General features: G+C 39.7%; 1 long non-coding RNA gene across 1 annotated transcript; it reads right to left on the bottom strand.

Annotated features, from left to right (window-relative positions):
- Positions 1–3,775: 3,775 nt before the first annotated feature.
- Positions 3,776–9,204, bottom strand: LOC149919677 (uncharacterized). The gene is made up of 4 exons (XR_016463671.1): positions 8,779–9,204; positions 7,045–7,161; positions 4,850–4,988; positions 3,776–3,827 (listed from the first exon to the last, which is right to left on the bottom strand). It is a non-coding gene; the product is annotated as an uncharacterized LOC149919677 (long non-coding RNA).
- Between the last annotated feature and the right edge of the window lie 5,865 nt (positions 9,205–15,069).

Here is a 15,069-nt window from a genome sequence, read left to right as displayed (position 1 = left end):
GAGAAAAATCTGGCAGGATTGCAACTGTGGCTTTATGCCTCACTTCAAATCATACCTTAAGGATGTTAAGCCTTCAAGGCAGATGCATACGGGAATGGAAGATTTCGCTGCTGTTCCTACTAACTGTCCCAATTTGTCAAACAATGTCCCACTGACACCGGTTACTCCGTTTCCCAGTAATGCCTTCTGGAAGCAACACAAGACAAACCAGAGCTGTTTTGCCTCTTGTTCCAAGATTTCAAGTAGCTCCCACAGGCTTCTTATGAGAACGGTTGCAGCAGTGTAAAGCTCATCTGGATGGAGCACTTGGAGCTTGTGTCATGGATTTTCTGAAGTCACTGAAATCCCGTGGAGCCACCAAGGTTGTCAGGAATATACTGCACCATTGTACAGTTAATGATCTTTGGGTGTGACAGCAGTTTCCTAGCATCTGTATTTCTTTCAAACTAAAATCAGAGTCCAGCTTCCCTGGCAACTTTTCTGTATGTGGCTGGTATACAAGTGGCTTTCGCAGAGCACTGCAGAAAAGGACGAGGAATAGTTTGCCACCAGCTGAAAATATATTTTCACTAGGAGTATGGGCCTTTATGAGCTGTAAATTCCTAACTGAAATTTAATAAATTGAATTAAAAGATTTCTCCCTCCCTCCCCCTCAGTGTTCTAACAGCTCTACTTGCTGAAGACTCTTCCCTTTGTTTATATATTTGTAATTAGCCATCTAGTCCCCAAGACTATCAGAATAACAGCGTATTGAATCAAGCCCACTGCGTATTTCAGAGTCAGAGACTCTCTCTGAGCACCTCTTTTCTTCCAACATCCAGGATATTTTTGAGACCTTATGGATATTCTCCAACAAACAGTTTTCCAATTCTTACAGCTATATCTAGTTAGACCATCCTTGTCTCAATCCTGGTATAGTGATGTAGCTAGCATCCCAGCTGTGTCCTCTTTACTGCTTATGTCTTGGAGACAGGCTGGGGTGTAGTATGCCCATTTTTGACAGCCTCTTATTGAAGTTTACCTGGGATCCGAGAAGGAAAACATGCTGCAGTGGCATCTCCTGTAAATGCCTATGGAGGAGAAGCATGTGTCTTCATAGCTGAGAACATACTCACTCTATTTTTCCAGCAGTTCATTGTTCAGTGCCTTAAAATAGTTTTAGCAATCCAGGGTACAGAGCTGCACGAACTTCCCAGAGGTACATCACTCCTGCTAACCAGGCAGAGCATCATGCACCTCTGCATAAGGATGAGGAAAAAGAAGTAGCCAAGTCTCCTCACCAAAGCTATTTGGATTCAGTGCTGCTGAAGACTTCACAGCTTCCTGAGCTGGAAAGCTACAATAATTTATCTGAATTTCATTGGTATTTATCATACATGATGATTCACTCCTTCAAACCAGCATAATAAAGCACTGTGACAGCAGGTATTTTCTGATGTCTTGAAAACCCATGTTGTGAATGTAGCTTTAGTCTATATATGGCCACATGAGTGACAAAGGGACCACATTTCTCCAGAGTAGATATTCTCAAGAAAAAAAACTAGCAAAAAGCTGCAGTAGGTCAGACCATCTGGCTCACAGTCCTGTTTCCAACTGTGGCCAGAAGTTGAATGCCTGGGAAAGAGTATAAAAATAGAGCAAGAAAGGGATATTTCTCCATAATGCTCTCCCAGCTTCCAACAATTTTTTACTCAGAAACTTCCTGCTCTGATGAAACTATGTCCTCTCTTCCAAAAAAGCCATCTCTTGGTCCTTTCTTCACACTGTAAAGCTAACAATGAGCCTAACAGTTTGTCTCTTCTGCTTCTTAAAGCAAACTACTTGCGTATAAACATGCTCCTACCAAAGTCTTCCCATATATATCTGACTTCCCTCCAGGCATGCTACTGACCATTAGAACAAGATGCTGGAGGCAGAGCCATCCAGCATCCACTGATGTTTGTAGCTGTTCTTATCTCAAGTTACCTTTCAAAAGGAAGAAGAGACATTGCATCAAAAGAAAGCCAAGGATGTTGTTTCCTCCCATTTCCCTCCCTTCTCAGGAATGACATGGCAGTAAGGTTAGCTTTGCCCAGAAATATCAAGAAGTTATTAACAATATATCAGTATTCCTCAGTGTTTTTCCACTATCCCAGCAAAGCTGCTCTTGAGAAGATTAAAAAAAAATATATCATAAAACTAAGAGAAAAATGTGTAGTATCTTTGTAGTATCTCTTCTGGACATAAAAAAGCACTAAACAGTTTTCATCAAAACCTTCTGTAAACACTTCATTTGTCTTGATATTTGAACTGTGATAATCAAAGTTCAAGCTGTGCTTATTATGCACTTGTTTTCTAAGGAGGGGAATGGGTAAAGTCACATGGTATTTTTTCTGTTCCTTGATTGGCTTTTATAACCAAGTTTCTGGTGCAAAAAGCCCCAAAAGAAAAAAAATATAATATACTCTGGTTAAGAAATCACACATCCAAGCTTAGGATTCATTTCCTATGAATGCTTATTAAAATTCAACTCCATGAATGTCCATGAAAAGAGTTCAGAGTGGACACAAACTCTGGCAGTGTGAATTAAAGTTTCAAATGAATATTAGCCATTCTTTTAACAGCATTCATTAAACCCTGTTTTACAGTATTAATCATAAAGACCTCTGAGAGATGTCTTTAAGCTCGGTAATGAAATTAACCCATTAATTTATGATGGAATATTTACCTTTAGACAAAAATGTAATATTACAACTATTATTATAATAGCCATTATTACTTTCTTTAAAAAAAATAAAAATAAAAAAAATTGTTGTACCTTTTAGAGGCACTTCAGTAACTATGTTGTTCCAGGATACAAAGGGCCATAGAGCATTGCCCACTCTGACTAGTCCTCTGAATGGGGCCTTTGTTTCATGTGCTGTTTTGGTAGGAAATGGTTGCTATTTAGGTCTCCAAGAGGGAATATAAAACTATGCTCACCTAATCAAACAGGCCAGTAAATACAGCAGTTAATCTGACAACTTCAAATTCCTGAATTGCATTTGGAGAAACAATTTAATACAAACAATCATGTAAAACCTGCATTAATCATCTACCTTGGGTTACTAAGATGCATAATTTGTTTTAATTATTGCAAATTCATGGTTCTAAGTGACATTTCTAGCAGTTGAATGTTTTATTAAAACCAAAGGAGGGAAAAGGTACTGCTAATCTTTTTGCATCAACAGAGCTGTAAAATAAAAGCAGTGTTATCATACATATCAGAAGATAAATGTATCATAAATCTGCCTAAAAGAAAGTAACTGTCCTATGTATTCAACATTAAAACAAAACAATTGCTTGTGGACTAAATCAACTGTTTTCACCCTGGTGGCAAAATGTTCCTTTCTGGATAACTCAGCATGGTGAATGTGAATCTGGATGTATGGCTTGTTTTGCTTGAATTATTAACATGGACTCACACTTACCTTGAACAGGTTCAGCGGGCACTTCAGAAACAAAAGGGAGAAAGGGAAAAGTGCATGCAACAAAAATTTCCACCTGCTGTTCCAGAGCAACGTGGAAAGGCACTTGAGAACAACAACAGAAAAAGGCTTTCTCATTTGGATACAGTCAAATACAAGGATATAAGTATTATATTTATGTCTTGCATCTTTCAGAACAATAGCAATGTTTTGCATGCCTGTCCTTGCAGTGTAACAAGGTATTCTGGCCGAAGCTGGCCTTGTTTTTAAAGCATTGCACAAATTCTTTCTTCTCTCTTAAAAAATAAAAATAAAACCAAAAAATCCTACCTTTTAAAGGAGCCATTTTCACTTCTGGCTGAATGTTTATTTTACTGTCCCCTGTAAAGCAGAGGGCATTTTACCTATAAAGAACAATTATATAGTGCTGGGACAATTTGAATACTTGAATCAATGCTAGTTAAAGCTCAGTTAAACAGACTTTTACAGTCCCAGGACTCTTAATCTCCATGGAAATTATTGTTAGTTTATTGAATGAACAATCTTGGAACAATAAATTATGATGTCTTTTGTCTTACTAAGACTATCTTGCAGCATGTTTAAAAGCACAGCTTTATGAATATTGCAACAGGATAGGGGGAATCTTCCAACGAAGGCTATGTGTCTGTCCCATTATGAGAAAGATTAGACTGTAAAAATGAAATGAACCAACAGCAGCAAAAACCCAAACAACAACAAAAGGCAAAGAGAACAAACAAACAAAAAAAGGTCAAACTTGAAGGTGCAGAGACACTGAAAAAACCCCAATCTTAAATACAGAAATTTCCAGGGTTGTAACTCAGCATTTTTCTGAGGGGAGCTTTTTCATTTAATTCCTTCATTAATATCAGTGCCTCATTATTTTATTTTACACTAAGTGTGGAACACCTGCTTTATAAGAAGTCAGACATTCTAAAATACAGGAGCAGAGATTGATCTCTACTGCAGCCAAAATTTGGAATAGCTCTACTAACTTTAGCAGCATAATTCTGGGTCTGCATCAATGTAGCAGTGATCACAGCCTTACCCAACAACTGAAAACGTATTTTCTTTAGAAAAAAAATCACTCAAAATGATACCAGTGGAATTAACTTAACCTTTGGAAAAGAGCACATTCAGGCTTTTGGATATCATGTAGATAATATCCACTGCCCCATAACCTTTTCCTACTCTATATTTTTGCAATACTTATTGTAAAATACCCTAATCCATTGCTGTTAAGATGGCAGAGTAATATGATTAATTTTATTACAGTCTGGACATATGAAAATGCTCTGTGTACCTAAACCTCACTGAATCCAGTTTGTATCAGTTCCATCAATGAATCAGACATCTTCTTGTGAGAACTGGCTGTTTCTGCTTACCTTTTCCAGATAAGTGAGTTGGAGCAGGAACCACAGCGTGTTCTGACAGGGACAGATTCATGGCAGGAACAGAAGCACACTGTAGTGGCAGTTCTTGACTTTGAAGAGTTGGCTGTTCTGGAGTAAGATGGGGGCTTATCTGGTGGTAATGAGGAAATTCCCCCTCACTTTAATGTGCCAAAATTTCATCCTAGGTTGTTTTCTTTCTTTCTTTTTTTTTTTTTTTTTTTTTCTGACTAGTTAGTCTCAAGGTTTCAATACTGGGACCCTTCCTGATGAGAAGCCAGACCTGTAGCAGGATGTAAATTACCTGAACTAGATAGGAATTAATGATTCTACACAGATTTGAATCAGCCTAGCACTTAGCCCAAAGACAGCTAAATCTGTATCCACGCTGAAAGAAGGCAACTGCATGAGTTGTTATCTCACTTCTGATCTCCTATTTTTGATGAAGGTTTTTGAAGCTGGAGCCACAGTGCCTAGCTTATGTAAGCTTTGCTTATTACACAATGCACTAAACATAAGTAAAAGTAGGCTGAATCATATGGGGATGAAAACCTGGCCAAAACCCCCAGAAATCACTGAGGTGGGTGTGAGGAAAATCAGCTGCTGTAATTATGATGGTGGTTGTGGGGGATAAAGGAGCAGCCAGATTTGGCTGAGTTTGAAGCAGTACTTTTTGATTTACAGACAAGTGTATTTTGACTTGTTGTCAGATTGTTAATTTTTAACTCTAGCTGTTTGCAAGTTTGCCAGTGGCCAGGCGGGAAGCATTCCTTCAAATTCTGCCTATATCACCAGGCAGCATCCAATCACAGATCATTTCAGGATGACTCTCTTAGTCAATGGAGACTGTAGCCATTTTGTTTTGCTATCTCTAATCCTGTTTTCACCTCTTTCTCTGCAGCCTGCTGTAAGTCTCTAGTATGCCGCAGCTTGAAGGTCCACAGCATTATGCCTTTTTATTCAAATTATACATTTTTACAGACCTTTTGTTTTGATTTATTACATCAAATCCAAAGGAAGAATCTCTATGGAAGAGTTCTACCATGCACCTGACATGTCTGCCTGTCTTTTTTTCACTACGTTTTATGTTTAGACTTAAGAATATGCTTGTAGAGCTGAATTTGGCTCATGAAGCTTAGGACAGCTCAGGAATATTTGGATTTTAAAAAACAACAACTACTTGCTGAAAGCCATTTCAGTGCATCTATTATTCAGGGACTTCAGATTGCACAATTAAAATCTATGGAAATTTTGTCCTTTATTTAATCAAGAAGAAGCTGATAGTTTAAAATCTACATCTAAAATCTAAATATCTATAACTTTGTAGTAAAATATATCAGACAATGCACATTTTCAGTAATATCTGCAGAAAAGAATTCACACCATAAGTGATGATACAGAGCTACTTTTCTAAATTTTTCTTACACTTCAGATTAAGCTCCTCTACTGTCTTTGCAGCAACTGTATACAATTATCTTCTCTCAAATAGCATCCCTAAAGCAGATGTAATTAGGGATCTTTGGAGTCAACATATGCATATCTTAATTACAGAACCAATATGGGATACTATTTGTTCCAACATTTACTGAAAAAAACTCCAACCTAACAAAAACAACAAAAAAACAATCCTCAAAAGTCAGGAACATCTAACTTAATAGAAAGTTATTTTTATGCTAACACTGATTAGAATGTACTCAGCTAAAGCAACTACTCTGTGACACTGAATTATTATCAAGGTGGACTGTCATCCATTCCTTAGCAGTGCTGGGAGGAGACAAGATCTGATTTTCACTACAGTAATCACCTAAAACTGAAAAAAGTCACTATCTAAATACTACTAGATCAGAGTTTTCCATGAACTCATAGCAGTTGTAAATGGCTAAGATGCTAAGTAAGTGATAAGCAAATCCTAAACATGAAAAAATTAAATTAACCCCTTGGCTTCTTGACTTTCAAAATGTTTTCAAGTTTGGTTAGCCTTAGGGTATTACTTGAGAGGGAAAGAGAAAAAAAAAAACAAAACAAAGAAAAACTGTTTCTGGGGTGCTAAGATCCCAAACTTTTCTCATGACTCAAGAAACTAAAATTAGAGATCAGAAATTATTGAAGCATTTCGTACATTCATGAGATTGGATCAATATCTATGAACAAAGCAAAATGTGGAAAATACTGGATGTGTAACTACTTACTGCTTACAGCATCTGTGAATTTTTTCTTTGAACTATCATCTGTGACTTCTCAGGAAAGCTTTTAGCATCCCATATTTTCTGTACAGGCAAGGACAGCTTCACTGGATGGGCTAAGGCCTACAGAAAAAGAAAAAGGAAATAGAAATGCTTGGTTTTCAGTCTCCATTCTGAAACTAATCCCCTCAGTCTCCATTTCTCCCATTGAAATTGGGAAATTTTAACACTTACTTTCCTCAGCGGGTGGGGTTTGTAATTCCAGAGTGATAATATGCTTCACAACTGCCTAATAAATTTTAAAAATAATTCATAGATAAAGTGGGCTCCTATGCGATAGTTATAGTGAGTTAATAATAATTATTCTCAATTAATTCTTTCTTAGAATAAATAAAGACATTATAATTGATGCTAACAATCCCCTTAGTTTCTACGGACACTGAATATAGCTCATTCTTTAATGGTAGAAATGTACTTAAGTGTAAAGACAAGAGGTCTGCACTAGAATGATTTTCACAAGTAGATATGACACAGGGATTGGTGTATTTCTTTTATCCTAGTTTAATTAACTGTAGGCTGTGGAGGACAAAGAAGACAGCAGCTCCACTTACGAGATGAACCACTAAATGCTTTTTGGCAGGGACTGAATCTATCCAGGTTTCTTGGGTTGGGAATGTAATATGGCAACTTAAGCAAGTCCTGAAGCCCAAATAATCAGCTTACCAACAACAGTTTTTCAATCGCATGATGTCATTTCATGAGGAAAATACCGATATTCAAAGAGATATGCTAAGTGGTCAAACTCAGCTAAACTAGGTCAATCTTTTCACCTTTTAAAATACCTTGATTAATTTTATGATTTCATGTGGTGGGTTTTTATTTATTTATTTTAATCTGACAAGGTGAGTGAAGTTTTTTCTTATGGAAACTGCATGAACTTGAATTACTGCTGCCCACACTTTACTAGGGCACTGAGTCAACAGTTAAGAGTAAGGCTTGGGATATTTCACTTCAATAACAGTGACTCAGCAGAAGAAAAAAAATGGACATGAGAACTACAAATGTTTATAAACAAAGTAGATGTGACAAGAATAATTAACACAAGCAATGTATCCCCAAATCCTGAGACACTTACTGTTTATAACATATATGCTTGTGATAGGTATTAAAGAACAAGAGTTAAATTCAAAAAATATATTGCAGTTTTGAAATTCAGAGCTACAGATATAGAGCCATATTTTTTCTCTCCTGCTTGTACAAAGCAGAGTAAGACTCCAGAGAAACCTAAGGTCACCTACCAAGAGTACTCAAAAACCACAGCTGGGAGCCACGAGCACAAACCTGTGTCTGAAATCAAACAATGACAGCAATTGCACTGACTGCTCAGCATTTTGCATCTCCAAAAGCAGATACAAACCAAAATTAAGTACTGTGACTGATCTCTAGAAGGCCATGGCTAAATGTCCAGTAAGCATATCTCATCATTCAGAGGGCAAGCTGCTGACAGGAGAGTACTTAAGGGAAAGATGATTCCTCCATTGATGGGGAACAACTGCAGTAACAGTGAAAACAGTTTTACTGCACTCGAGTTCACTGCCAGTTCTTAATCAAAGCCTCAGGGCATTATTGAAATAGAAGGATTAAATAACACTAAGCAATAATGAAGGAATGAAAGACAATTAGGATCACAAATGATTTCCCTCCAACAGTGAAGGCAATGCATGTCCCTCAGGTACCCACCTTGTCACTCCTGACTGGCACTTTGAAACAATCCATGTAAATACAGATCATATCCAGCATCTGAGTGCTTTTAGGCATTTTTAGTCAGATAACAACTGCAATCCTCCTCTCTTTTTACCACTTTAGTAAGTTTAGTTGGCTTGGAGATGGTTTTTCTATGGTTTGTCTTCATAAGGCCCTCGGCACAGCATACACATACTTAAAGCTTTCCAGTATTATCTGAGTGAGAAGGACTTTCAACACAGTGCAGGTGCTTCACATTGACCTGAACGTGGTGGGACCAGCACCTGGGGAGGCTGCCTTATCTTGGTCAGTGGGTTCCCCATCTCAAGCTCCTGCCTCAACAAGATCTTGCCCTCAGGTGGCAGTTTCATCATTCAGATAACAGACATATCCTGTGGCATGTTGGATGAAGAAACATCTCAGGTACTTCACCAGGCATTTACATACTAGGACTGAGAACTGAGCAGCAGTGCCAGATGTTTCTCTTCTGTCTTTTTTTTTTGATGCTGTCAGGCCGAGATATTCTTAATTTATTTATCAGCCACAGAAGGTTCTCAGGGTTCTCACAGATCAGCGTGCAGAGTACACTTCTGGTGCACTGAAAGTTCAAAAGCCAGTGAATGGACAACAAGTTTGTCGCCTTCCCACCAAAGCTGCTGCATCCCTGAATGGATTTTTGCCATTTTGCTTGCAAAGGATGATGAGCTGGGCCATTGGAGAGGAAGAGCCATTTCCCTCAGGGCTCTCCCTCAGGCCCTGTGCAGCCTGCTCAGCACTCTCTTCAACCCCTATCACAGACAGAGGTTGTCTCCAGCCTCTCCTCAAAACTGCTGTTGCTGCCTGCAGAAGGCCAGAGGGCCAGGTATGCCAAAGAGCTGCTGGTGGCAGGCTTCTGGCCCTTGTGACAGGCTTCTAGCACTGCAATGCAGTGCAGGGGAATTCCACTGCTCCCTCACTGCTATGCCCGGCCTAAAGGCAGCCCCAGCACAAGTTCTTACTATCTTTCATCCTGACACATCAGACTTTCCTCTCTAAACCACTAGACAGGGTCTTGTTTTCAATACAGCCTTACAGAAGGGGAGTGGGCTAATACACAGGAGATCGTGGTGATATTTCTTTCTTACTGTAATTATACTAATTCCTTGTTTGTCCTACAGCTGAATCATCCCTGCCTCCCCTGGGTCATGGTTCCAGCTGCTGTGAAACCCAGTGGTGAAGGCAGGGCTGATTAACTGTGGGCTCCCCTGCTGCAGAGGCCTGCCAGCAAGCCATGTATGGTCCATTTCCCCAGCAAAATTTGCCTATTTGTTGAAAACTTTAGAGGGATTTCCTCCTGCCTTCCTTCCCTCCCTCCCTCTCTGCTATGGGGAAGGCTCGCATGCCAGGGTGCTCTTTGGTACCAGGGAAAGCAACAGCAGGAGCAAGGTTCAGCCTGCACCCTGCAAGAGGTGCTGCAAGGGTGTAGGGTAAGGGAGGAAGAAGGATACATGTCACACATGCAGCCCTCATACATGAGGGATACATTTGAAACTGCTGAGGGAAGAGCTCAAAGGCAGCCTGTTAAAATCTAGCTGGTCTGGAGAAGGACAAAACACATTGCTGAAGTGATGACTAGTGGAGAGGCACAGAGGCCACAAGCAGTTGGCCCTGAGACACACCGAGTTCAGTCACTGAGTATGGATGACTGATCAGATTGCTCAGCACTGAAAAAAAAAACAACCCAAAACCTTACAGATTGCAGCTTGATGACTACTCACAAACTCTTCCTTCCTGTACAGGACAAAAAATATCCATGTGATGAAATTGTTTTGCTTTGGCTTTGCCAGCTGGTAGCGTAGTGAGCTTCCTTATTCATGCAGGCTGCCAAAGATGGTAGTGACCTGTGCTGGTCATACAGGAGACTGGGGATTGCTCTATTACTGGGCTATTCAAGAAGGTCCATTTTATTGCTACAGACAGCCTAGAGATTGCTTTGAAATCTGACTGATCCATTGACACAATTGCCCATTAGCGGCCTTTCAAATATTCAGTCTATTGGTTTTTGAGGCTGGACTTGCCTGCTGAGGAGAAGTGAGGAGCAGCCTCAGATCAGGAGGAGGTTACTGCAGCTCTGCAACAGTCATTATTTTCAGCTGTCTCAGATTCATGCAGACCAAACACCAGGTCAAGAACACAGCCAGCCACATTGGGAAAACTCTGTACCTACCAAAGACAGTTTGAACTTCATCACAGTAGGAAAGTAATGGAGAATCAGGTCAGGGAAATCAGTACCAACGCAGGTAACTGTGTAGAAAAGCTGCTGGATTATTTTATTCTGAAGGCCTTTTTGATATTAAAAAAATACTTTTTTTTTCATTAAAAACATGACTGTTTTGCAAATAAGTGTCATCTCCTTTTAAATTTCTTCACTTTTACAATTTAGTGTTTTCTTTTATCTGTTTGATTTTTCCCTTTCTTTTTCTTCACATTTTTTTTCTTTTTTTTTTTTTGTACTGAAAACGAAAAATGTCAACTAAAATGGACAAACATCTCCTATTTCTTTTTGTTTGTCTGTTTGTTTCAAAAAGTAACAAATTTAAGAAATAAATGAAGGAAAATATGACTGAATTTCAACCAGCTGTACTTCAGAGTACTGAATGAAATGGTCTAATACCAAACTAGTGCACTCTTTTGAAGCTGGCAAAAGGTCCTTTCCAAAGTCTGATATCTTGTTTCTTGAACAGTATAGTATTTATCCAGCTCTTTGCCAGAACTGGATCTAAAAAGAACCCAGTACTACTAAACTAGAACAAGTGAAGAAGGTTTAAGTAATGGAAAGCTGTAATGGCTCTTTCCTTTTAATTACATAGGTTTACATACAAGCATAGATGTTACACTAAGCTATCTATCTTGTTTGATATTAATGAACACCATAACAAATATATGCCTATCCAGGAGCTTCTTCTTGGTATACAACTGTGCCAGAGCAGCTGGTGACAGGGTGCATAGGTCTCCTTTTTAAGGACAGTGTTTGGCAGAGATTGGCTGCTGGTGATCAGCCATTTCAGGGCAGTGCACACAGGACATGTGCATAAGTACAGGATAAAGTTAAATATTCATGAACCTGTCCACTGAAGGCAATTGTGTTTCATGTTTACTAGGATATTATGAAAGGGTTGCTCTGAAAGTAATGCCTCCTACATTATTATGTTGGCCCATGACGTAAGAGTTGGATGTTGATGGTATGGTAGGAGAGGTTGAACCTTCCCACCAATATCCCATTACGTTTTGTTGCCATGTGACAGATGGCAGCAGTCTGATAAAATGACATCTAACGTGGAAGTGTGTATGAAGCAAAGGTGTGTCACTGAATTCCTCCATGTGGAAAAAAAATTGCAACAATGAATTAGCGTTCACTGATGTTTGCTGAACATTTATAGAGACCAACTGGATATGAGCATAGAGAAATTTCATAGAATCATAGAATCACAGAATCATCAAGGTTGGAAAAGACCTATAAGATCATCCAGTCCAACTGTCCACCTATCATCAATAATTCTCTATTAACCATATCCCTCAACACACCCACAACATCTAAATATTCCCTGAAATTTGGACTGCATGGGCAACATTTTCCTAACAATGATGCCATCATAGCAGCTGTGAAACAGTGTGTCATCTCTGCTCTCATTTTTACAAGTGTGTCATGCAGGCTCTTGTTCATCACAGGTGAAAATGCATAACTGATGGTGGAGATTGTTGCAAAATAGTGTTTTATAGCTGAGAATTTGCTCTATCAGTGTTACTGTGCTCTTTGTATCTGTTGTAGTTTCCATGGAAATAAATAGCAGGCATTACTTTCAGAGCAACGTACATTATTCAACATAATTTTTATTTCCAATACACTTAATTATAGAAATTTTCTTTTTAATATGATAGCACCAAATAGCCATGACAGCTGCTCTTCTTGTAGGCTGAAAATGCCACATCAGCCAGTCTACTGAGCCAGATCCTCTGGAAATAACCAGTGAAACTGAAAAGCTGGTGTAGTGTTGGGCCTCAGCATCTAAGCTGCCATTGCTCAGCTGATGCACAGCAGCTTGTTGATCCCCAGTAAATGTGGATGTGTGTATGAACTGTTGCAATCAAGGCTCAGTCAGGGTTCAGGGTCTAACTGATGGGCACTGGAATCACATAACTAAGCAGGTGAATGTCTGACCCACCAATAATGCTCATTATTTCCCTGGGAGTAACGATTTGTGAGGTCTGTAACAGGCAAAAAGAAAGGTGAGGTCCCTATCTCAAAACCCCAAATCTAATTTCATGGCAAGACAATAGGAGACCACTGAGAAAAATTTGCAGGATAAAAATGGCTAGAAAAGAGGAATGAGGATCCACTCATTTCTGTTCACGTCCCTGGTGTGACTTTCTCTGTGATTCCTGGACAACTAAGCTTCTCTGGCATAATTCTGTGTTTTCAAAACGGGAACAAAATCTTAAATCATAGAGCTATTTGATAACGTTTGCAAAGTGCTTTTAGTTAGAGGGAAAATCTTGGCTGCAGAAAGGAACTATAATAAACCCAAGTTGACTGTTCAGGGTTTCCCTACTGTGACATAACCTCTGTGGGTGTAGGTGGCTCTTGTTCACACCGATGCCCCTCAGCACTGACAGAATGCTGCCTGGGGAGCTTCTGGAGCATTGCTGTGACCGAGCAGTTTGGCTCAGAGAGTCCATAATGCCTCAGACACATAACAAGTCACCAACAGCTCCAGATACCCTGCAAGTAGAGCAGTGGCAGAGGCACCTCGCTCCTTAGGCTCAGGCTGAGTGCAATCAGATCTGCGGGGCTGGAGTCCAAAGACAGGAATTTGTAAGTGTTGTGGTCACAGGGAGTTCTCTATCACTGTGGCAGAGAAGTCCGAGTTCATCTCCACTGGATCTGTGGTAGAGGCCCTTTGTATTTTGTACGGAGGGAGGGTGAAGGTTTTATTCACAGGACCTTTCAATGTTGCTGTGGCCACAGGAAATTGAGAAGTTTAAATGGAGGCCAACAGGAAAAGCAAAGTGTGGCGTGCTGTATGCTTATTCAAAGCCAGTGAAGATTGAGAACAACAGTTCTATACAAAAGGCTGTTTATATCAACCAACGCTTAATTTTAAATTTCCTGCATGAGTCACGTTTTTGGTATCTTTTTGTCCTATCTCTCTTTGTCTCTTCAGTCTCCACTGGACTGAAAAACACAAGCACCATAATGTTAAAAAATATTTTTTCCTTTTTAAGGAAATCCTAACAGATCTGGATCCTTGTGGAGCACCACCAAGACTCACCACTGGCACGCTGACCACCAGCAGCTGACGGTGACCGCTCTCACAGGGAGAAGGGTAAATAACTCATCCAGGTTTGTGGAAAATAAGGGACTGGCTTGGAAAAGTAGCTTAACTGAACCCTCTTTCCCCTACTTTAAGGTGCCACCTTTAGGAACATTTCATGGTTTAACGTGCAGAACTGTTGAGCATCCAAACCCAGCAGCCCAACTCTAGCAGGAGCAGAATTCGTCTCCTCTGAACACTGAACTCCACATCAGTCACTTCACCCACACAGTGCTCCACATCCCTCTGATCACTGAAAGCAGCACCAGTCTGTGATGCCTCCCCTGTGAGGAAGGAGCCTCAGGAGTGCACTCCTGAAGGCAAGCAGTGCACAACAGTCTGAGCAAACTGGTCTTCCCCCTCTACCTGCAGAGAACAGCTCTACATCAAGGTGCTGCCTTCACCCCCTAAGAAAGCCCACAGAGAATTTGTGTGCTCAGGGTTAATGGCTTTCCTAAAAAAAGTCGAGGTTCTTGCCTTAGCACACAATGAAAATGCATGTTTTTCTTCTTAAACACATTTCAGCTTTTGTGTGCATGTGTGAAAAGAGCCCATTATTAAGCCTGAGTTATTTAAGCAATATTGGAAATGCCCCTGCCCTTTTGTTAATTTGCTTGGCTTGGTGCACACATGGCATTTGTTTTATATCATGTGTGGAACTCGCTTCTTTAAAAAGTCTGCAGGTTTCAAATTCCTTCGCTTTTGATAGATGTACTGTATGTACTGCTAGGTTAAAAAAAAAAAAGTTACAGGTGGCCGCTATTTTTCCCAAATCGGTCCACAAAAGCCCCTTTATTAAAAGAAGTCCTTAACGAAAAAGAAAAGTAGGGCTACTGTATGTGAGGTTGCAAAGATCTCTGGTGGAAATATTTGGTGTTTACATTTTGCTGAACTATTTATACTGCGGACACATATTACACTAAAGGCTCTCTTTTCC

Source organism: Phasianus colchicus, chromosome 1 (genome assembly GCF_987193195.1).
Source record: "Phasianus colchicus chromosome 1, bPhaCol1.hap1.1, whole genome shotgun sequence".
Taxonomy (NCBI): Eukaryota; Metazoa; Chordata; class Aves; order Galliformes; family Phasianidae; genus Phasianus; species Phasianus colchicus.
Note: the sequence above shows the minus strand (reverse complement) of the source record. Positions and strands in the feature narration are given on the sequence as shown.